The following is a 13,488-nucleotide window of genomic DNA, read 5'->3' on the forward strand; positions in this document are numbered from 1 at the left end:
GTTCCATTTGCAGGAACTTCTCAAAGTTCCTGGTGTGGACCTGGAATATTTAGTCTTTAGCAAAGAACACAATTTTGTTCACTTTTTAAAAATGGCATATTAATGGGAATTTAGAGAAAAGGCTAGGAGAGTTCGACACATTCGTTCAGATTTCCTCTTTTACCCAGAACCCTAACTAGCATATTACAAGTTTCTGTTACATAACAGTAAAAAAACTAGACTATAACTTTTGTAATTTTCCAGACACAGTGTTCTCAAGTTTTCATTTAATAGTTACATCCATGCGATAACAGCAGATTTTGAGTTTTGGCAAGGGCCTTGCCAAAACTGTTCATGGAAACCCTGTAAATTCAGCAGCAGACATTATTAGGAGAGTTTATTCCTGGCAGAGATGAGGGCCTGAGTCTTAGCGGAAGTGCAGAAGGGAGAAGAAGCTCACTTAAGCTGTCTGTAAACTGGCTTCATGGGAAAGACTGTGCCGAGATGAGCAATTCTGTTTAGAATGGCTGCTGCTCATCTTTCTACCAACAGCAACATGAAAAAGCAGATGTAGCATTCGAAGGGACATTCTGCTTCTCAAACTCTAAATGCTTTCACACTCCCATATTATTCCCAGTGAACTGAAAAGTCAAAGAAAGAATCACCTTGAGATTCTTGTATAACGTGAAGACCCGAAGAAGGTCGAGCACCTGACTTGGACCAAAGAGGAACCCTCCCCCTGCCCCCACCCAGGCAAAGCATCACATAAATTGGAAATTCTGCTGCTTCTGTTGTCTTCCGTCTAGTCTCTTGCCTCTTTGCTAAATATCAAAGATATTTATGCTTAAACAAATGTCGTCTCCCTCTCGGTGCACCCTCTCCCTCTGGCAGGAAGTCACCATGCTGCATCGGTGGCCCTTCCCATGGCAACAGACCGTGACGTCAGAGATGCGGTGCCAAGCAGTTAGATGTCAGAGGTGCCACCGATGGGAATCCGAAGCTCCGAGGACGGCGATGAGACAGGGCGGTCGGGTCAGCTAAAAAGCGTCTCAGTAAAGACCGAGTGTCTAACGTGTGCTCTCGGAGGTCTGCTGCTGAGCAGGGGTGACAGGACGCGAAGTCAGGTGAGGGGCGCAGGAACGCAGGGTTCAAGACAAGATCGCAGAGAAGTGTGTTGATGAAGACAATTTGCAGGAGGCCGCAGCCAGACGGCTGGCAGTCTGCCATATCCTGTGGCCTTGATGCTTCACAGGTGTCCCCTAAGCCGTGGAAGAGAGAAGCTCCAGGGACCCACTGTTTGTCCCGGAAAGAGACAGAGGTGTCAGGACAGAGACACAGCAAACTCTGCTTTCCTCGCTCACAAACCGGGAGCGTGGCAGCTTTCACAGTTTCTCTGCTTTCAAGGAACGAGCGGCCTGACATCAAGACCTTTTGAGACCTGAGAACTGAGGATGCTGTGTGGAGAAGGGCGCCCTAAGCGGGAGTTAGGTTTTCAGCAGAAACTGCCAAGAAAGGACGATGCATGTTGGCCCCTAATGTCACTGACAGAAACAGCCTGGGAGTATTTCGAAATGGACTCTTCAACTCTTGGCCTGTTCTTTGCAGGTCCTGCATTGCATATGCAAAGGATGAAACCAATACTGGTGAGAAATCATGGACGAAGTTTTAAAATACACATTTCAGTGATACAGTATGGATAAATTTGGGCTGCATATGGCTTCTTATGTAAAGAAAAATTTCTTCTCCTTTTAGTAACACATTGTCTGCTGCCTGTGCTTAGCACCTTCTGCCATATGCTCCTTAAAACAAGCTGCTGCGATTCAAGAACTAGTCCTAGTAATTAAGATCAAATGAGCCAGATGAAGAAAGTGAGCCGGGTGAACCACATGCCCATGGAGCTCAGCCTTTTTTATATTTAAAAACAGACAGGAAAACCATTTGCCAATAGACTCCTCAGAGGATGTATAGGCAGTACACACTCAGGATTATTGTTAGCATTTACGCATGTATTTTCAATTGTTTTCGGCCTGTTTGGTGAGCTTCATGGAAATATTTGCTGTCGGACCCCAGGGCAATCCTATGGAATACAAACAATGTCACTCAAGGCTCTCAAACAAATACTACACAATATAACATGGAAGATACTACACAAGAAGTGGAGAGTAAGCCCTTAAAACCCTTGGAGATAGTCGGCCTCGCATCCTTATAAATAGAGAGGTGGATGTCCTGAGAGGGTGGATATCTTTCCTGTGGTCCCTGAGCTGGCTAGAGACAGAGCCCCGATTAGAACGTGGGGTTTCTGACTCACCTACTAGCCCCGTGGTTCTCAAACTTGAGCGTGCATCAGACATTCCTAGAGGGCTTGTTAAAACACAGATTGCTGGGCAGCACCCCCAGAGTTTCTCATTCAGTAGGTCTGGGTCGGGGCCCCGCATGTTGCTTTCCAAATGAGATCCCAGTTGAGGCTGATCTCCCATCCCTACTCCCTAGTCTGGGGACCCCACTTAGAGAAACACTGGGTTTAGCCCTTTCTTCTTTACATTGGGGTTTCTCATCGTGTGGTAGGACCTATATCAGAATCACCTGGGAGTGGGGGTTGCTTATTAGAAATATAGATTATTGGGGTACATCTTAGAGTTACTAAATCTCTGGAGGTATGACGCTGGTGTCCCCCATTGTACACAATGATCAGTTCTCCCCACTAATTTCCATACACATCCAAGTTTGAAAGTCACACTGCCTGACTGCATCGTCTCCCTTCGAAAAGTCAGAGTGAGCTCAGTGAGATAATAAAATTCACAGCTGTCTGACTTTTACTCTGTCCTCTCAGATTTCTCAGCAAATGACCCAAAGAAGTGAAGAAGAATTAAAAAACCGACATCCCAGATGGAAAAAGTATAAAGGTGTCATTCCTATGCCAGAATTCCTATGATTTCGTGGTGAGATAGTGTGCAAATGCGACTCATTTGGGCAAGATGCTAAAGAGATGTCTCAGCATCTAGAGAAAGCTGTACAAGGTTAGGGGGAGGAAGGAGACAGAGGTCCAGCAGAGCCGCCGCTAAGACGCACTGGCATGAGGGACAGCTGATGTCAGAGAGTGTAACACAGGAGGTCCCATCTTCCACTTCGGGTAAATTGCATTCTGTGGCACCCATGTGGAGAATCTTCGTCTCCATAGTGACGGCCCACAGGAAGTCAGCTGTGCGTGAGGACATCATCACATGGGTAGACAAAGCACCTTGTGAGTGAAGACGGTGAGGGGACACCCTGGAAGTCCAGGGAGAAATTCGAGCACCAGCCCAAGAGCTTTGCTTGGTAATGATCACAGGGAAAAAAAAAAAAAAAAAACTGCTCATAGATATGATTCCTTTGCTTAGGGCTCCCACACTGCTGGCTCTATCCATAGTTACAGAGCGAGTGATGACTGAACTGACAATGACCTTAGTCAGCCTTGCCGTGTAAGCCTTCGAGGACGGTTATAACTGCCCCCGGTTATGTCGTGACGGAATTTAGGGAACGTACCATGGCCTGACAGGTGGGAAGGCCTGAGTCTGATAAACTTTTCCAGCTTCTCTCCAGGACCTTAGAATTCTATACCAAGCCAACCGTCAGTCATACATGATAAAAAAAAAATAGATATTTTAAGGCATTCATAATGAAACCCATATATACCCTTCCAGAAAATATGGCATATTATAGACAACCAAATAATGAGCATGACAAAAGAAAAATTACTCCAGCAGGAACATGGGCAAAAGGATAAATGGGTAATTCACAAAAAGAAATAAAAGTAAGCATAAGAAAACATCCCTAGCTTCCCTAAAGAAATGTAAATTAAAACAATGAAATGCCAACTTTTGGCCCACTGTTTCTGCAAAATTTTAAAATGTGAAAACATTGAGAAGGACATGAAGAAATGGTCATTTATACTCTTTGGGGGGAATTTTAGGTTTTTGGAATACAATTTTAGAATATGATTTTACAATAAGTATCAAAAATCATAAAAATATGCCTTGAACTAATTATTCTAAATTATAATAATTCTAACGTGCAATAATAGAAGAGATATAAAAAATATTTATAGGTAAGGATGTGTGTCGTAGCATTGTTTATATTGGTGAATAGTTTGGAACAACTGAAATATACATATATGATATGGTTAAACATTTTACGTTTATTTAAAATGCACTACTATATAGTCATAGTAGTTATTGAAAAATATTTAAGGACGTTAAATGTACTCACTATTTTTAAAAGATAGTTTAGTTTACCAAATCATACAACAAGTTTACATAGAAATTCAATATATATATAAAAGAAAAAGAACTAGAGACATATGCACCAACACGTTTTATTTTTTTCACATTTCGTGCAGTAAAAACATCGTCCCGTTAGTTTAAAAATGTTGTTGGAAACAGTCAGTGTCTGGTTATATGTGTTATTCTGCTTTATTACAAGTCGATATTATGCAGTCATTAAAAAGCCAAAAAGCAACTTATAGTTATTGCAATAGAATAACTGCAAGATTAATTGTTGGGCAAAAAAAAATAAGACACAAAACAGTTGGCCTGTGACTATGTTAAGAAATAAGAACTTAAAAACAAGGCACACTTAGGTAACACTGGCTCTCCTCTCACTTCAAAAACACAGAAATGGCGAATAAAATATAGTAACCATAATTACCTTCTATACATACCAAGCTCAAAAAAGAAAAGGAAAGAAAAGGCCCAGGTGCTAGAAATTAAGAGGACATGGAAATCAGGTTACTAGGCCCACAAACTGAGGAAGGAGACATGACCTGTGGACGTTCTGGGCATAGAAGAGGGTTTAAAGGTGTTGACGGCAGTGTGAGGATGGGCCGTATCGCCGTCAGCGCACCCAAGGCCATGAGCAGAACGCGATATCCCTTCGTCATCTTGGAACTGGTCCCCCTTTGTGCATAGGATGTAAATGTAACATAGAATAATATAAAATGGCTATATAAAAATTTTATAACATAGAATTTAAGAAATGTGGGTAGAATATAAAGGTACTATAGACTAATACAAAAGCTCTATCATATACAATATAAAAGCTTTAAATCAGAGAATCAAAAAGTGTGCCTTTACTCAGGATTATGGATAAAAATATAAACATGCCCTCGGAGTCAAAACTCCAACACGTGGCATATGCGGGCGTGGAGTCTTAGTTTATAGTGACTCACGGATCAGGAGTTTCAAGCTGAGAAATTAACCTGTAACGGGTCCTGGACCAGCGAGCGTCCTGGGCCAGCTGACAGAAGCGTAGGCAAAACCATTCTGTTGGAACATTTCTGTAACCCAGGGAACCAGGGACTCCCTCAGACACCTCGAAAACAAACAGATTACTTCCCAAGAACTGGGGGAAAGAGGAGTCTGAAAGACTAAGGAGCCTTTGATATGCCTAGGACGTCAAGAAAGTAAGTCAATTACAATCATAGATTGGGAGACTTTGACAAACAAGATTTGCACATAAGAACATATAAAATGTGAGATGTTAATAGGGCCATTGAAGCTTTCAAAATGTGGACGAGAGACAGTTTTAAAATTGGTGAACTGGAATACATACTGAGCATGTTTGTCACACAGAATATAGTCCCCAGAGCACGATGAAAAGACATGGAGGCCAGAATGCGAAGCTAGTTCCCCAAAGACAGAATAGAGTTAGGAGGTCAAAGGGAAAATGGCCGAGAGTTTTCTAGAATCAGAAAGTGGCATGAAGCATCAGATTAAAGAGTCTGAGAAATAAAGACAAATCTGCATCTAGACTCATCTTCGTGAAGTTGCAGCTCCCCCAAGGCAGACAGAAAACTTCATCATGAGCGTGGCAAATGAGAGAAAAAAGAGATAACAATAAATAGAAAACGCAAAATGAATGTAACTCTATCAGTAATTACATTTAGAGCAGAAGTCCTGAATAGCACTCCGCTCCGGGAAGGGGTTTGTGTCTGTCTGATTAAAACCTGACATCCTCCCATGTGGGTCTTTGGCTATTCAAAGAAAACAAAGACTTCCAAGTTATTTCCAGTTACACTGGCCTGTTTCTCTTCCATCGCCGAGATCACAAAGGGCCTTGACAATGCGTAGTGGGTCCTGATGACTCAGCCTTCCCTACCGGAGATGCGAACAGTTCAGGAAGCACCGCGTGCCGTTAGGCGGTACCTGACACACAATAGGTGTGTGATTAGTGTGTGTTTAGAAGAAGCTGCTGAGCGGTAACCTGAAGTTGACATTTTTTGTTGTTCTTGTTCATTCAGCTTTAAAGGAAAGAGACTTGAAGCTACATTTGAAATGATGGACGACTTGACCCCGAAAAGGCCTTGCTGTGGCTTGAAATCCCGGTGGCTGTCTGAAGGGCGAGGTAAGGCCACGGTTATTCCGTGTTGTCTTCGTTTCCATCGCAGATTTTACCCTGTCAGTAACTCAGGCTCAGAAAAGAATGTGCAGAAACCCATTTTCTTAATTGAGCACAATGACATTCTTTTTGACATTCTGTCCTTTGTGGGCGTATGTGAAAGCTCGCCGGTTCATGAAGGGGAAAAGGTAAGTGACGTGGATTGAAAAGCACTGAAGGCTGAAGAACGTAGTTGCTCCATTGCTCTTTTCTCCGTAAAGTTGTATTCATATTTATATTCATATTCGTGTTTAGATTTCACAGCAGATGGTAGCCTAGGATCAGAGAGCAAGATGACTTAAGGGCAGTCATCGAATCTCAAATGCGAGGTCTCACGTAGGCCACTTACATTCAGAGAACAGAGGAGATATCAATAAATTAGAAAACAAACATGATTGAACAAAATCGATGAAACCAAAAGATGGTTCTTTAATATTGGTCAATGATACTGATCATACTCTTCTATCAGAAGTATCTGAGTAAATCTTAAAGGTAATTTAAGAACTTTGTACCCAAATATCTTCTCGCAATCACCTATATTATTCATCTCAATAATTAAGACATGAGCTCATCTGGTAAAGTTGAGAAATAAGGTTTTCAAAGAATAAAATATAAAGTCATCACAAACGCTTAATATCGTAGGGCTATTTTATTACTAGATTTGTTGGAGCCTGAGAGATGGGACCAAGAACAGGTAATTTTGACAAGGGAAAAGTTTTGAGAGGTTCAGAGAATACATAATGTCCATTTTTCGTGAATAAAGGTATAAGGCAATAGGAAGAATTGTATTTTATGCTGAAAGATGATACCGGTCACATTTCTAGAATGTTTTCTCCTCTTCGGACATTTGGATAAATATGTGTAGATTGAAGTGTGTCTTCTCTTGAGCCATATTAATTCTTTCATCTTCATCCTTAATGTACAATACGAAGCAAATGGCTCCATCTCTCTATAGTCATAAACAACTGTAGAACGATAGAGAAGTAAGGCTCCTACTCAGAGCAGTTGGATGATATTGTGTGTGAGGCATGGGATCACACTTGCATCTACATCTACACACCTAGGCATGTGCAGATGACAAGTTTCCAGATGACTGTCTGTGACGTTTCACTGAAGTTGAGCAAATGAGACAGTCACCAAAAAAAGACAACCCTTATGAAAACCCTGCTCTGGTTAGTGAGTTGTATGGTAGCCTTACAGAAGTAGTTTGGGCAATTGGAAGCCTTCAAAGTCTCGCTACCCATCAGAGTTTCATAGAAGCGAACGTGTTTGGGCCTCAGAGGAGCTATACGTAAATGTCAGCCTACCCCAGGAAGTGTGTCCGAGGCTGGAAGTAGAACCAGGTAGAGAGCACAGGTTTCTGCTTGTGAGTTTCCTGGACAGTGGAATGGTTAATATTGGCAGAAGACCCTGGGCCCTGGCTCTTACTCGCTTCCCATCGATCCTAAATTACTACCAGGTACTTGTACCAGATATGTAAGTTTTCTTTGTCTAGAACTTCAGCTGAAATTATCTGATGCCTCAGATAGGAACCAGTCTGCTTGGGGTGGGCAGGTATTAAAAAAAAATTGTTTAAATTTTACTTTTGAAACAATGATTTTTAAACCACTACCTAAAGCCGAGTGACAGCTCTGTATCAGGAGGTGGTAGAGATCTCTGTGTGTGGGTGGGGGTGTGTATGTGGGGGGTGGCAGATTCCTTAGCAATAGCATTGCTTTAGCAATTAAAAAAGTCATGACTGAAATCTTCACTCTGTACCCAAAATAAAGACAAAGTGAACAGTAGGAGTAAACAATGAATTAGTGGGTGGAAAGGTGGTGAGTGCGAACACCATAAAAAGTATATTGACTGACGTTTCTTGGAACATTCGTAATGAAAATGAATGAACAATTCTTCTGTTTTCCTCACGTCCTTGATTTACTCCAGAAGAAACGAGGTGGGAATACTGTCCTGTGCAAAGGAATCTTTTTTAGATTTATCATAATTGTGATCATTTATTAATGTCTGTGATTATTCTTCCTGAACCTGATATGTGATTGAAATCTTTAGTCCCTACTTGCTCTAAAGTGGTGATTATCCTTGCGGGCATAAAGGATTAGTCCCCTTATATGGCTCCGTGATGTTCTCTTTCAGGGAAGACCACGAAAATTATTCAAAGAAGCATCTTAGGTTTAAAATTCCCTAACATAACTCAAGTTCTCTGTTTGACATATTTAGAGTTTCATGAACACACTATGTTGCAAATGGAAATCACAAACTTCCTCCATCCCCAAACAGTTCTTTTTTCCTACTTTCCTATAAATTTAATTTCGCTCAAATTCTACAAATCACAGCCCCCGAAACTGGCAGTTATTTCTAGTTTTTCTCTTTTCCTCACCCCCACACCAATCAATCAATCCCCAACACTTGATGATTTCTCCTTCCAGTCTTCCTCAGGTTGGTCCTCCCACATTGTCATTTAAATTTATTCTCCATCATCGCATTGAGCCTTACTGCAAAACTCCAAAATGGCATTCCTGCCTCCAGGCTCAACCCCACTAACCTGTCCACCACAAAATAATTAAAGCAAATTAATTTTCTTTATTCTTCTTTATTATTTCGACATAGCTTCCCAATTAAAAAAACCTTTACAAGTCTTCCCATATTTTTTATCTGGTCATTCAAGGTCCTCCATGGTTAGGTCTCTCCTGCACAGGCAATAAAGAAAGCCATGCATTCTTTCTGAAAAGAGCTAATTCTGCAATAAAAATGTTATTTTAAGAAAAGTGGAATCATCTCAGTTTGCAAGCGCATTTCAATATAGAGAGAAACAGGAGATAGGAGCTCTTGCTTAAGTGTCTACAGCAGTAATTCAGGCACAGGGTACGAATTTGAACTCTAGTGGAAGCCTTAAGCCTGGAAAGGAAGAGGTCTGATTGATATGGACTGAAAGAGAAATGGAGACATACAAATACCTGAAGTGTTGTGCAGCCCATGCATCTAGCAAAATGATAAAAATACCAACAGAATATAGAAATGGGAAGAAGAGCCAATTTCAGGGCTAAGAGAAGAAACATGGAGTTGGACGGCTACAACCAACTGAAAATGGCTAGTAGGTAGTCCAGGAGTGGAACTCAGGTGATGGAACTCGCCTGCGGATATAGACCTTAAGTGATCTCCATGGTTCAATTGTTGAGTGTGGATGAGTTTTTCTATAGGGAGAGCATAGATAAAGGAGAGCAGAGTTAATGAGGACTAATTTTGCGACTCACCATAGTTAGGGAGTTAGGGAGATTAAAAAAGTTGGAAAGGGAGACTCAATGAAGGACAGGGAGCACCGCATTATGGTGTCATAGAAACCAACTAAGAGGTGGGCTTTAGAAGAAGAAGCTCACGCTGACAGTGTCAAGGCAAAGATAATGACTAGTCAAGAGGACGTGACATTGATGATGGAGCCGTTGGGGACCTCCGTCGAAGCATTATCAGCCCAGTGATGGGGAGGAAAGCCACGCTTCAGGATGCTAATAATGGGTCGTGAGGGTTAGGAACCTGGGTGTTAAGAAAATGGTCAGTGAACAAAGGGGGAATGAGATGGTAGCCCGAATGTTCGTGATGGTTGTGCTTTTGGGGTTTTTCCCCCCAAACCAAGGGAGATCTGAGCTTATTTCAAAGCAGAATATGGAGGAGAGAGAAAGGCTGTCGATGCCCCCAGAGTGGGGGCTCATGACAGAAAGAGGGACTGTAAGGCGGATGCTCTACTGGAAAGAAGAGTAAGAACGTAGATTTGGGGGGGGGGCGGGGAAGAATGAGTGTCAGGTGAGTCAAGGGTAACGTCACTTGTTAGAATGAGAGTGATATGGAGGTTACGAAACATGGATTGAACGGCCACTCGCTCCGTGTACTCAGAGTTTCAAAATAATCCAGTAAAGCAGAGAGAGCAATAATAAAAGCCTAGTTGAGCTCAGCAGCATGGCTTTCGGGTGACAAAATTCAAAGCAGCCACGTAACTAACTGCCCACAAACATTTACTGCTCCCGCCTCACTTACTGTATAGCTAATTAATTCACAAAGATCGATGAAGATAACATTGGGCTAGTGAGACACTGGAAATTTTCATTTCCTGATCCTACACACTCACGCTCAACACGAGCCAAGGCCCTGGTTGCCAATGGTTCCACCGCTGTGACTCAGAAGGAAACTGTTTCACATTAGTCAATTAGATCAAAAACACATTGTCACTTTCAACATTAGCAAAAGCCACATGGTCTGCTGCAAATAAGCCGTGGATTAGGGAGCAAAACATCTTTCTACGCTAAGCGAGGCACTAGGAATAGTAAGCGCTTTCCTCTCATGCACCTTCGGGTTGTGAGAACTGCTTTTGCTTAAAAAGTAGAATGGATTCTGAGGAAAAGTTACTGTTCTTTAGAAAGACCAGAAAGTGAGACATAGGTGAAGTAGAGATAGAGCTACATGAGAGAAGCATGAGAGAAATCTGGGAAAAGTAATAATATGCTGAGGGCGGGGAGGGGGCGGGAAGCAATTTAGGAAACCAGTAACTGTTGTGATTAATTAGCTAAGAGGCCAAAAAACAAGATGAAAACCCCCCAAACCCCAAGAACTAGAAATCCAACCAATAATATAAGTTGAAAGGAGAACCATTTTCCCACATGCATTTTATTAAATAAAAATCCGAATTGAAATTTGCATGTAGCTTCCCAGAATACATCTGGGAACGTCTCCAACCTTGTTATCTCATTCACAGAGTCATTGAAGTGTTTCACAGTGTACGTTTGCCTTTCACTTAGGTTTATGGTAAGCTGGATCATTACAGAGGAGATTTTTCCTGTATCCTTGCTCCCTTACTGTGGCCCATTCCAGAGGGGACCTGTGTCTAGGTACTTGAAGACAAAGAAGTTAACCCGAATCCATTTTGCTGTAAGCCTAAGGACACGTGTGATATGTGTAGCCTCTGGTTATAAAAACAACGTGATCACTGGTGTCTGATCCTTCAACCACAGGTTGAACCACAGATGAGACCCCAAAAGCCCCTTCCTCCTGAAAAATCTCCTAAGAAATTATTGTCATGGAAACCAGTAGAGCACCTCCTAATAGAATATTACCGTCAACATTTTTTGGGTGCTGGAGACAAGGGTGGGCCACTGGATTTTACCACGTGAAATCCACTTAACACTATCAGTGTCTTTTGAGAGCAGCTGTACCAGTGGCTCGAGATTTGAGCAGTGACGACACCAGGTAGAAAGTTGTTATGATTTCGCTTAGATACATGGCAGGGAGCAGCATTAGAAAGGAGACCAGGGGACCAGGCACGACTCCATCCAGAACCTAGGATGGACGACGGGGCAAGAACACACCTCCGGAGTGAGCACTTACAGGTGGTTAAGGGAAGGAGGCTAGAACGATCCATGTCTCATCGATTAGTTAGATACGTGAGTGGGGAAAGGATGGTCTTTTCAACACATGCTGCTGAGAAAACTAGGTATCCACACGCAAAAAATGAATTTGACCCCTTACCTAAGACCATATCTAAAAGTTATCTTAAAATGGGCTAAACATCAGAGTCGAAACCTAAAATGCTTAGAAGAAAACATAGGGAAAGTTTCATGACATTGGATCTGTCAATGATATCATAAATATGGCACCGAAAATCACAGGCAGTGAAAGAAGAAATAGACAAACTCGACTTCATAAAAATAAAGTACTTTAGTGCATAAGATCAACTGTATTAACAATTAAAAAAGACAACCATAGAATGGGAAAAATTATTTGTAAACCACATAGCCAAAATAGATTAATATCAAGAACGTAGAGTGAACTCCTTAAATTGAACAACAAAAAACAGCCCCGTTTAAAAATAGACAAAGCACTTGAACAGACATTTCTCCAAAGAAGATGTACAGTGGCCCATAATCACCAGTAACCTCACCCAAATCAGTCCTCGGGGAAATGCACATCAATACCACAATGTGATACCACTTCACATCCATTAGAATGGCTTTTAATAAAAGAAATATACACGCACACACTATATAGATAGATAGATGATAGATAGAATATAGATATATTATAGATATCTATATATATATGTAGATATATATGTAGATAGATATAGACATAGATATCTATAATATATCTATATATAGATATAGATATCAAGCCCTTTCTCAAAATTCCAATGTGATAATCACTAGCCACATATGTCTAATAAAAATTAAATATATTGAAAGTTCATTCTAGCCACATTTGGAGTACTCAGTACTTACATGTAGCTCGTGGCTAACGTTTTGCGTACCACAGGTATAGAACATTGGGAAAGACTGCCCTGGAGCCCGTCACCATTTCAGAGGAAGTACGGGGACAGAGAAACAAGCTATGTGGCACTGTGAAGTTATATAGCAGTTACCAAAATTCAGCATGTGAGAAATTCTGCAGAACGAGTGACTCATTCTTTTCAATAAGTAAATGTCATAGAGAAAAACAAAGAAGGAATCATTGTCATACACTAAAGAGGTTTAATCAACAAAACACAGTTTGTGTACCTCATTTAGATTCTGATATCAATAAAAGTCATTTATGAGACCACAGGCTACATTCATATTGGGCTGTATTTTAGTTCCTATTAAGGGATTATAATGTGTTCACTATGTATTAATTTTGGTAGAGCAATAAGGGGATTGCGGTTAGGTTTTAAAAATCTCTTAGAGCTATGTTCTTAAACATTTATAGGTGAATTGAAAAGACATGTGGGATTCGTTTTCAAATACTCCAGTGCTTCTCTCCTACTCCCTCTCAATGTAAGTAGAGTAGTCGATTAAACGCTATTGGCTAAATGTTGATGAGTGTTGAAGCTCAAGTGAAAATCAAAAACACTCATGATGTATTGTTAAGTGAAAAAAAGCAAGTTAGATCACTGCAATGCGATCTTGGTGTGTATATGTGACTAGGAACAGAGTCGTGAGGACCAAATAGCAAGGCACTAACAGTGGCTGATTTTGGAATGATGGGATTATAAGTGATTTATTTTTAAATTTAAGAATGTTGTATATTTCCAAAAATTTGCATTTATTATTTTAAATTAGAAAAACGATGGAGTTTAAAAGC

At 41.1% G+C, this 13,488-nt stretch overlaps 1 protein-coding gene across 2 annotated transcripts in view; it reads left to right on the forward strand.

Moving 5' to 3' along the window:
• The window catches only part of MINDY3 (MINDY lysine 48 deubiquitinase 3), a 352,604-nt gene that overhangs the window by 35,600 nt on the left and 303,516 nt on the right, over positions 1-13,488 (forward strand). For both annotated transcript variants that reach the window (XM_036226889.1, XM_036226890.1), the window contains exon 3: positions 6,254-6,357. The gene's annotated coding sequence lies outside the window, so the exon portion shown is untranslated. The remainder of the gene's footprint in view (positions 1-6,253; positions 6,358-13,488) is intronic.

This window comes from Rousettus aegyptiacus, unplaced genomic scaffold, assembly GCF_014176215.1.
Source record: "Rousettus aegyptiacus isolate mRouAeg1 unplaced genomic scaffold, mRouAeg1.p scaffold_m13_p_10, whole genome shotgun sequence".
In the NCBI taxonomy this organism is placed as follows: domain Eukaryota; kingdom Metazoa; phylum Chordata; class Mammalia; order Chiroptera; family Pteropodidae; genus Rousettus; species Rousettus aegyptiacus.